Raw genomic sequence first — 8,233 nt, 5'->3', positions numbered from 1 at the left:
TCTATAAATTGCACACTGAGGAACTCTAATAGGCAGACCAGGAGTCAGGCAGAAAGCTGTTCGTTGTAAATGTGTAGTTACTTATAAAGATAAGAGTTGCTTATTCTACATTTTTTCTTTATTATAGAATTTAAATATTTATTCCTTTTGTATTTAAGGACTACATACACATAGATAATATGATTCCAAAATGTATTTTCTCCATCCCGTGATGAACCACATGCACGCACTAGGCCAAACGGGTTCTTGAAAAGGTACTCAGTTACAAAAGACTGCAAAATTGGTCCCTTTATCCCAGCCTTATCCAGACTTGTTGGGTATATATATCTGTGTTACAGTTTACTTTTACAGTGTGAGGACAAACTCAATGTGTCAGTCTTAATTTGGTAAAAGAAATATTTTGAAGCACATCCTGATTTTGAAATTGATCCATTTTCATCATGTTTTGTAACTTCACACTAAAAAATGTTTCTCTCCCAAAGTTGTTATAGATAACCTGTCCCATTGTTTATAAGTTAAAATTAAAGAAGTTACCATGCTTCTCAAAGGGAACTAAGTCTTTACTGAATTTTACTCAGGTAACACATTTGATCAGAAATTCCTAAGACCACAACTTTCGGGGGATTTGTACGTGTGTGTGCATGGGGAGGAGTTATGCATATCAAGTACTTAGGCAGCTGGTCCTGTTTATTAGTCTGTTACCCTTGGGTGACAGTGACACAGAGAATGGTTTCTATCCAAGTGAAGGTGGATAAAATGGAGATTTCATTGTCTCTTTATGAAAATTAGATATGACTTTCCTTAATATATGCAAACATGCACATTACTTTGTGTGACAGATGTTCAGATCTGAATGTCTGGAAGTTGTCTACTTTCAGTACAACTATCCCTGATTTGCTGCAAAGGTGCATGCCTGATTATAGAAATTAGAACTGGAAGGCAGGGGTCTCCTACCGAGGAAGCCCTGCACGGGAAATGGGCAGTGTCATGCTTCAGATGAAAGTTAAGCATGTAACCATCACTGCCCAATGTGGTGCGTCACTTGCCATCAGGGCTGATCACTTGCTGCTCCTACTTCTGAAAACAAGACGCCGTTGTCATATTCTTTAGCAATATCAAGAGCTGAACACTGGATCTAGTTGCTGTCTAGATTAGAAATACTTCAATGATGCCAACGGGTTTGAATGTGCATACAGTTGTAAAAAGTCAACCATTAATTACTACAGTCTTTGGCCTCTTCACAGGTTTATTATGTGAATTGAATTGATTCTTTTCATTGCTGTTTTTTTTTTTTTTTTTTTTTTTGGTTCTTGGACAAGGTAGAGTCATAGGGCGTGACTATTTGTCTTTTTATAAACAGTACCTCCCCAAAATGTGATTAGAAGGCTGAGAAGCCTGTTTTTGGAGACTGAATGTTATACCTTATGTACTCTGTTTACTGTATTTGGACAAACTATTTATGGAGCTGAAAATGAAAATCTCCTGTCAGTTCAAGTTCTTGGATAACATTAGTCATTGGAACTTAGCTAAAGCTTATCCTGTTTCGACAAAACATCCATTGCATGCAACTATTTTAATCCAGTGTAAAGCGATTCTTAATTAGACTGTTAATTTTGGAAACATTTAGCTAGAAACGTATGAGTGTTTATGTATGTAAATTAGAAACATTTTTCTAAATTCTGTGAGATTTTACTACAAATAGAGAATTTCTAGGGATTTACTTTGGCCTTAGGATGGCCAAATGCTGCCAATAATATTACTTCTAATAATAGCTAACATTTATTGGCCACTTACTGTGTGCCAGACACTATTTTTTTAAGAATTTTTATATCAGCTTTATTGAGATACACTTTACCATGAAATTCAGCCTTTAAAGTGTACAGTTCAGTGGCTTTTAGTATATTCACAAAGTTGTGCAACCATCACCGCTAATTTTAGACCATTTTCATCACCCCACAGAGAAGCCTGGTATCCATTAGCAGCCGCTTCGATTCCTCCTCCACCTCTGCCCCTGCGAACCACCCAGCCGCTTTTTGTCCCCGTTGATTTGGCGAAGCACAGTTCCTCAGTCTTCCCTGCATCTCCTGTCCTCTATGAAAAGTGCAATTTTGATTTTACAACAGGAAGAACATGTTGGATGAGAGCATAGTGGGACAGACTTTTAAACTCTTATGTACGTGAAAAGGGTACCACCTTTCCATAGCGTGTGCTCCCTGTTACTAGGCTAGCATTGACGGGGGCTCAGGAACTCTGTTTTTTTCCTCCCTTGGAGTGGTGAAACACTAGATCAGCAGGATCAGAGAAGAATTTAGGAGCAGTTGTACGTTGGAAAGAATTGGCTTTGCTGGCCTCATCCTCCTCGAGCCCTTTTCCTTTCCCCTTCCCGTCCCCTTCCGCCACTGCCGCCACACAACATCCCCCTTTTCTCAGTGTCTTAAGATATCAGACAACTTCTGCCTCTTTTTAATTCTCCCAGAGGGATGGTTAATGTATCCAAATTGAACTTGGCTTATTCAGGTGTTGATGGTGAAAAGGGATGCATCTGGCCACTTCAAGTGCCAGTTATATTCTGAAGACCTCAGAAGGCAGTCATGCGAGAACGGGATGCCTTCCTATGTGGGCTATATTTGGTGTGAGGAAGAAATAACAAGCAGAGGCTTGGGCTTAATCAAGTCTCTTCTTGCATGGTAGGAGGTGGCCATCCACCACTCTTGTCCACTCTGTTCTTTCGGAGCCTTTGTACTCTGTGCTATCACTGATAGTAAGTTATTGGTCCTCTCCAGTGCTCTGTTTTATGCTGATCTTTACTATAAATAATGAACCTGTGAAAAGGAATGTGTAAAATGATTTGTGAACCTTAAATAAAAGCACCATAAAAGAAGAATTTGTGTCTATGCTTGTACTTGAGGACCAAGGTATTTGTTGCATACTGATTTCAGATACAATATTTTGTTCATGTTGACTTGTGAAGGACTATATAGGGAATGAGCTAGAAAGGTAATTTCACTGGGCAAACACTGTGTGCCAAGTGCTTTACTAGCTGATTTAAAAAAAAAATGTCTCCTGTCATCACAGCAGTCTTTTGGGGGTCAGGAGCATTCTGCTTATTTTAAAGTTGAATCTGGAGTTCAGGAAGGCTACAATGCTGCAACCAGAATTCAAACTCTGGCGTATTATTGCAAAGCCTCCTTTTCCTACATCATCAATCCCTTGCCAAATTAAAACCATAGTTATTCATTTAGGTGGGTGGGTAAGCAGGTTAGGTCCATCAAGCAAGATGAGAACTTGACAAGAAACTGGGTTTTCAGCATTCTGCTGGGCACTGGGCTTGCTCCTTCTTTAGGTTCAGAGTATAGTTGGAGAAGCACAATTTCATGTTGCCATGCATACTGTGTAATAGTTGAAAAATGGCATGATTCTTACATTTGTGAAGAATTGTGAAATACAATGACCAGTAAAAACCAGACATGGAAGTATTGAGAGAATGTGTGTCACCAAAGGGAGGAAGACTATTCTAAATGAGAGAGAACATCTGTGAGCCCAGACAAGAGGGAATAAGCAGGTGTATGAAGCTCTGGGTAAACATCATTTCCTAATTGGCTTTTATACTCTGCAAGTGATAAAGTCGGTGAGCATCATATATTATTGTATAGCCATCGTTGTATAGCCAAAGAAACAGTTTCAGAAGTATGAAGTTAAGTGCCCTGGATTGCAAACTCAGTCTCCAAGAATCAATTGTAAAGTTGTTCTGGTTAATATATTTTTCTAATGAGAATTCAAGTACTGAAGGTTGATGAAACTGAGTTAGAGTTAGTTGGCTGAGAGGAGACCATGTCATTGAGGGTAGCTATTAAAAGCCAAGGAATTGTGAAGTTAGGTCCTTCTATGGTGGGAAATAGTGTGCTGTGAGTGCCAAAAGTGTCTTTGAAGGAATAAATGAGGACATGGGAATAGATTTATAGAGGAGGGTATATGAGTTAGAAAGGAGTGCCTGTATATGTACCTGTAGTCTGCCTGGGGAAGATGTTAAAAGATTTATTTTTATTGGAAAGACAGATTTCCAGAGAGGAGAGACTAAAGAGAAAGATCTTCCATCCACTGGTTCACTTGCCAAATAGCCTCACCAGCTGGAGCTGAGCCAATGCAAAGCCAGAAGCTTCTTCAGGGTCTCCCACACGGGTGCAGGGTCCCAAGGCTTTGGGCCGTCCTGTTCTGCTTTCCCAGGCCACAAGCAGGGAGCTAGATGGGAAGTAGAGTAGCTGGGACAAACGCACCCATATGGGATCCTGGTGTTTGAAGGGAGAGGATTATCCAATTGATTCATTATACTGGCTCTCTAATAAGTAAATCATAAAAATAACTAGGAATTGTACATTTGAGCTTACAAAGAATGTTAAGATGTTCCAGACATGATCTTGAGAACATCCACAGTTTCTAGAGGGTCTGATTATGAAAAGGATTCAGAAAAAAAATGAAGTAATGAAGTGAAAGCGTACCTGTTGCCTAACACTAACCCTAGGAGATCATTACTCTCATATGTGAGAAAAGGAGGTTGGGACTTAATCCCTTGCCTACACTGAGTCACAGAAGTGGAGTGTGAATCTAAGTCTGTCTTAAGGCCAGAGCTTTTTTGCACTTCCTGCTAGACTGTGTTACCATTTTCAGAAAATGCTATGCTTTTTTACATAGTGAGTGTGTTCAGGAAATGGGCTGAATTAGTTAAAACTGAGCAGTAATAGCTATTACAAACTGAACGTGAAAGCCTGGTTAAAAAAATGAAAGTACTAATGAAAATAAATTACACTGAAATGGGAAAAAAAAAATTGGAGTTGTCATTCCAACACTTTACCCACTCTCGATCCATACCCTTTGCCATGTGACGTTTCAGTTTCAGTCCTGGGCAAGAAACGACTCCCCCACGCCTTGCATCTGCGCTGCCTTTTGTGGCTTTCTTTGCCTAATGAAATGTGGCAGAGGCAATGAATGTCAGTTCTGACTTGAAGCTTTGTACATTCCATCTGTCTTGTTTCTCTGCCATCTCCGTGAGAGCATACGGAAGTTAGCCTGTTGGACATGTGGAGCAAAGTTCAGCAGTCTCAGCCACAGCCATCCTGGCTCAGCTCACAACCAGATGATTGCCAGACATACCAGGGAGCCTGCCTTGTTCAGAGGAACTGTTAAGCTGTACCTGACGTGCATTTCCAAACCACAGACTCAAGAACTAAATCAGTGCTTGTTGTATTGAGCTGCGGAGTGCTTTGATGGGCAACACTGTTATAGAAATAGATCATTGGATGCAGATATCCCTATTTTTCTAATTTGGTGAAAGCAAGATTCCAAAAGTATTGGTAGTAGGAGATGGAAATGTAAAGTGTTGATTCCTTATTTGTGGAATCCCGTAAGACACAGAACATAAGAGATTAAAGGGATTTTAGGAGTGGACATTTGGCTCAGTGGTTAAAATGCTTCCTGGGACACACACACACACATTACGTATTTCCTCCACTTCTGATCTAATGCATACCTTTGGAGGGCAGGAGGTGATGGATCATGTACTTAGATCTCTACCACTCACATGCAGACTTGAATGGAGTTCTGGCCTCTAGGCTTCAGCTTTGGCCAGTGCTGGCTATTATAGACATTTGGAGTGTGAATCAGTAGATGGAAGGCCTCTGACTCTGTCTCTCCTCTCCCAGCTGGTTCAGTCCCCAGATGGCCACAGCAGCCAGGGCTGGGCCAGACTGGGCCCAGGATCCTGGAACTTCATCCGGGTCCTGCATGTAAGTGGCAGGGATCCAAGCACTTGCAGTGCTTTCGCAGATGCAATAGCAGAGAGCCGGATCAGAAGCAGAGAAATTGGGTTGGGACTCAAACGTGCACACCAGTGTTTAATGCTAACATCACAAATGATGGCTTAATCTGCTGACCTACAGCACCAGCCATTCCCACACCCATCCCCCCCACACACTACTCTTTCTTACTGCTTGGGCATGTAGTGACTAAAAGAACCATAATTTAATGCAAATGGGAAAAACTTTTTTTTCAGTCTTGTGTGCATATATAACACCAAAAACAGAGTGACTTGCTCCAATGAAGAAACACTAAAAACAAGCATGGGAAACTTATTTTTGCCAAGGGCCATTTGAATAATTATAAGATCATTTGTGGGCTAGCATAAAATGATGAGCTTAAAAATTAGCCTGCTGTAGATTTATTGAATTTTAAGTCAATAAATGGGGTTGCTTTGGTAGAGTCAGACCTGCCAAGGTTTCACAGGCTTCAATACGGCCCAGGGGCTGGATATTCCCCAACCCTGCCCTAAAGGAACAGAAAAGAGCTGGAATTCAGAATACAGGTTTAACTTTAGAGAAACTTCTTGTGAGGTTGTATTAGTCAGCTATTCAATACTACAACTAAATACCTGAATCAAGGAAGGATTCAATTGAAGAAAGGAAGGCTTATTTGGGCCCAAGTTTTAGAGATTCACAGTGCACAGTTAGGCCCCAGTGTTTCAGCTATCTGGTAAGGCTAGAGGAGTGGTGGAATGGGAGGGGTAGTACAATGGCACAAAACAGGCTCGGCCAAACTCTCTGGTTTATAACCAATCGTCTTTCAAGAACTTCCAAGGGTGCTCCCCTAATGACCTAAGGCCATCATATTGGGCCTACCTCCTAATCACCACAATAGGTTTAAATCTCTACCCTCTTAGTACATTAGCCTATGACTTTGAGGATTAAATGTTTGCCTGAATTCAGGGACTACATCCTATTCAAACCATAGCAGAGGTTAGAAGGGAAAGTGAATAGCTAGATACATAGATGGTAAAGTGTTCACTAATTCAATATTGTACCACACTAGATATTGAGGATTCAAAAATAGTGAAGAGCTTGGCTTCTGCTGTCAGTATTGGCTCACAGTAGGATACAGCCTTCATAATATCAAACCATATGGGATGCTGAGAGTGAAGGGATAGCCACGTTAAAGAGATAATGAGATACTGACAACCAGTAATGATTGTCACCAGCCATGTGTTATACTTCCATACTGAGTGACTGGGGTAGTCAGTTGAGGAAAAGGGATTGAAAATGGAGATCAGAAAGTCAGTTAATGTAACCTAGGCAGTCTTTGGGGGTCCAAGAAAAAATCGAATCCAGGGCAGTGAAATGGTGGCATACTTTTAGATTTGAGTGAATGGGTTACCCTGTTGTCATCCAAACTCCCGATACTTGTCAACACTCATATTCAGTCCTCAACAAACTTCAGCGTGGTTTCTATTTTCTTATGGCCCCTCTACTGATGGGCTCACTAAATCACTAGTGATCATCTAATTATTTATTCCTATCATGCTCTACTACACTGACACTATTGAGTACTGTTACTCCTCATGGTATGTTTTTCTGTTTTCCATCAGACATCTCTCATTCTTATAATTGTTTCTCTTCTTTTTGGTAAATTTTACTTAAACGATAAAGAACTAACAGACACATGTGGGCTATATTCAGGGTTAGAATGAGCACGGAGGGGGGAAGTGGGAAACAGATGTTTCTATGTTCATCTTGTGTCCATGAGGACAGAGAATGCTGCTCCCCACTGCCTGGCTTCTTATTAGCCTAGTTAGGAGAGTAGCTACATGATGTCATTCCCATGTGCCAGGTAAGAGGCAGTGCATCTCAGGGAAGGAATTATTTGATTGACAGGTAGGCAAACTGTGTTACATAGGGCAGGGGAGGTATGGCTTTCAATTCATGACTCTAAGCTAGCTACCTGCCTGTCCCATTTTATTCCCTGCCTCAGAGATTTCCAACCCTTATTTGTAAGGATTCATGGAGGATATGGGGCCTGGCGGCGTGGCCTAGTGGCTTAAGTCCTCGCCTTGAACGCGCCAGGATCTCATATGGGTGCCGGTTCTAATCCTGGAAGCTCCACTTCCCATCCAGCTCCCTGCTTGTGGCCTGGGAAAGCAGTCGAGGATGGCCCAAAGCCTTGGGACCCTGCACCCACGTGGGAGACCCGGAAGAGGTTCCTGGTTCCTGGTTCCTGGCTTCGGATCAGCACAGAACCGGCCTTTGCGCTCACTTGGGGAGTGAATCATTGGACGGAAGATCTTCCTCTCTGTCTCTCCTCCTCTCTGTATATCTGACTTTGTAATAAAAATAAATAAATCTTAAAAAAAATAAAAGGATTCATGGAGGATATAGATTCATCTCAATTTCTGTAGCTACTTCCTGCTGAT

The sequence above is a fragment of the Ochotona princeps genome, chromosome X (genome assembly GCF_030435755.1).
Source record: "Ochotona princeps isolate mOchPri1 chromosome X, mOchPri1.hap1, whole genome shotgun sequence".
NCBI classification, from domain to species: Eukaryota; Metazoa; Chordata; class Mammalia; order Lagomorpha; family Ochotonidae; genus Ochotona; species Ochotona princeps.
This window is presented reverse-complemented; position numbering follows the sequence as displayed.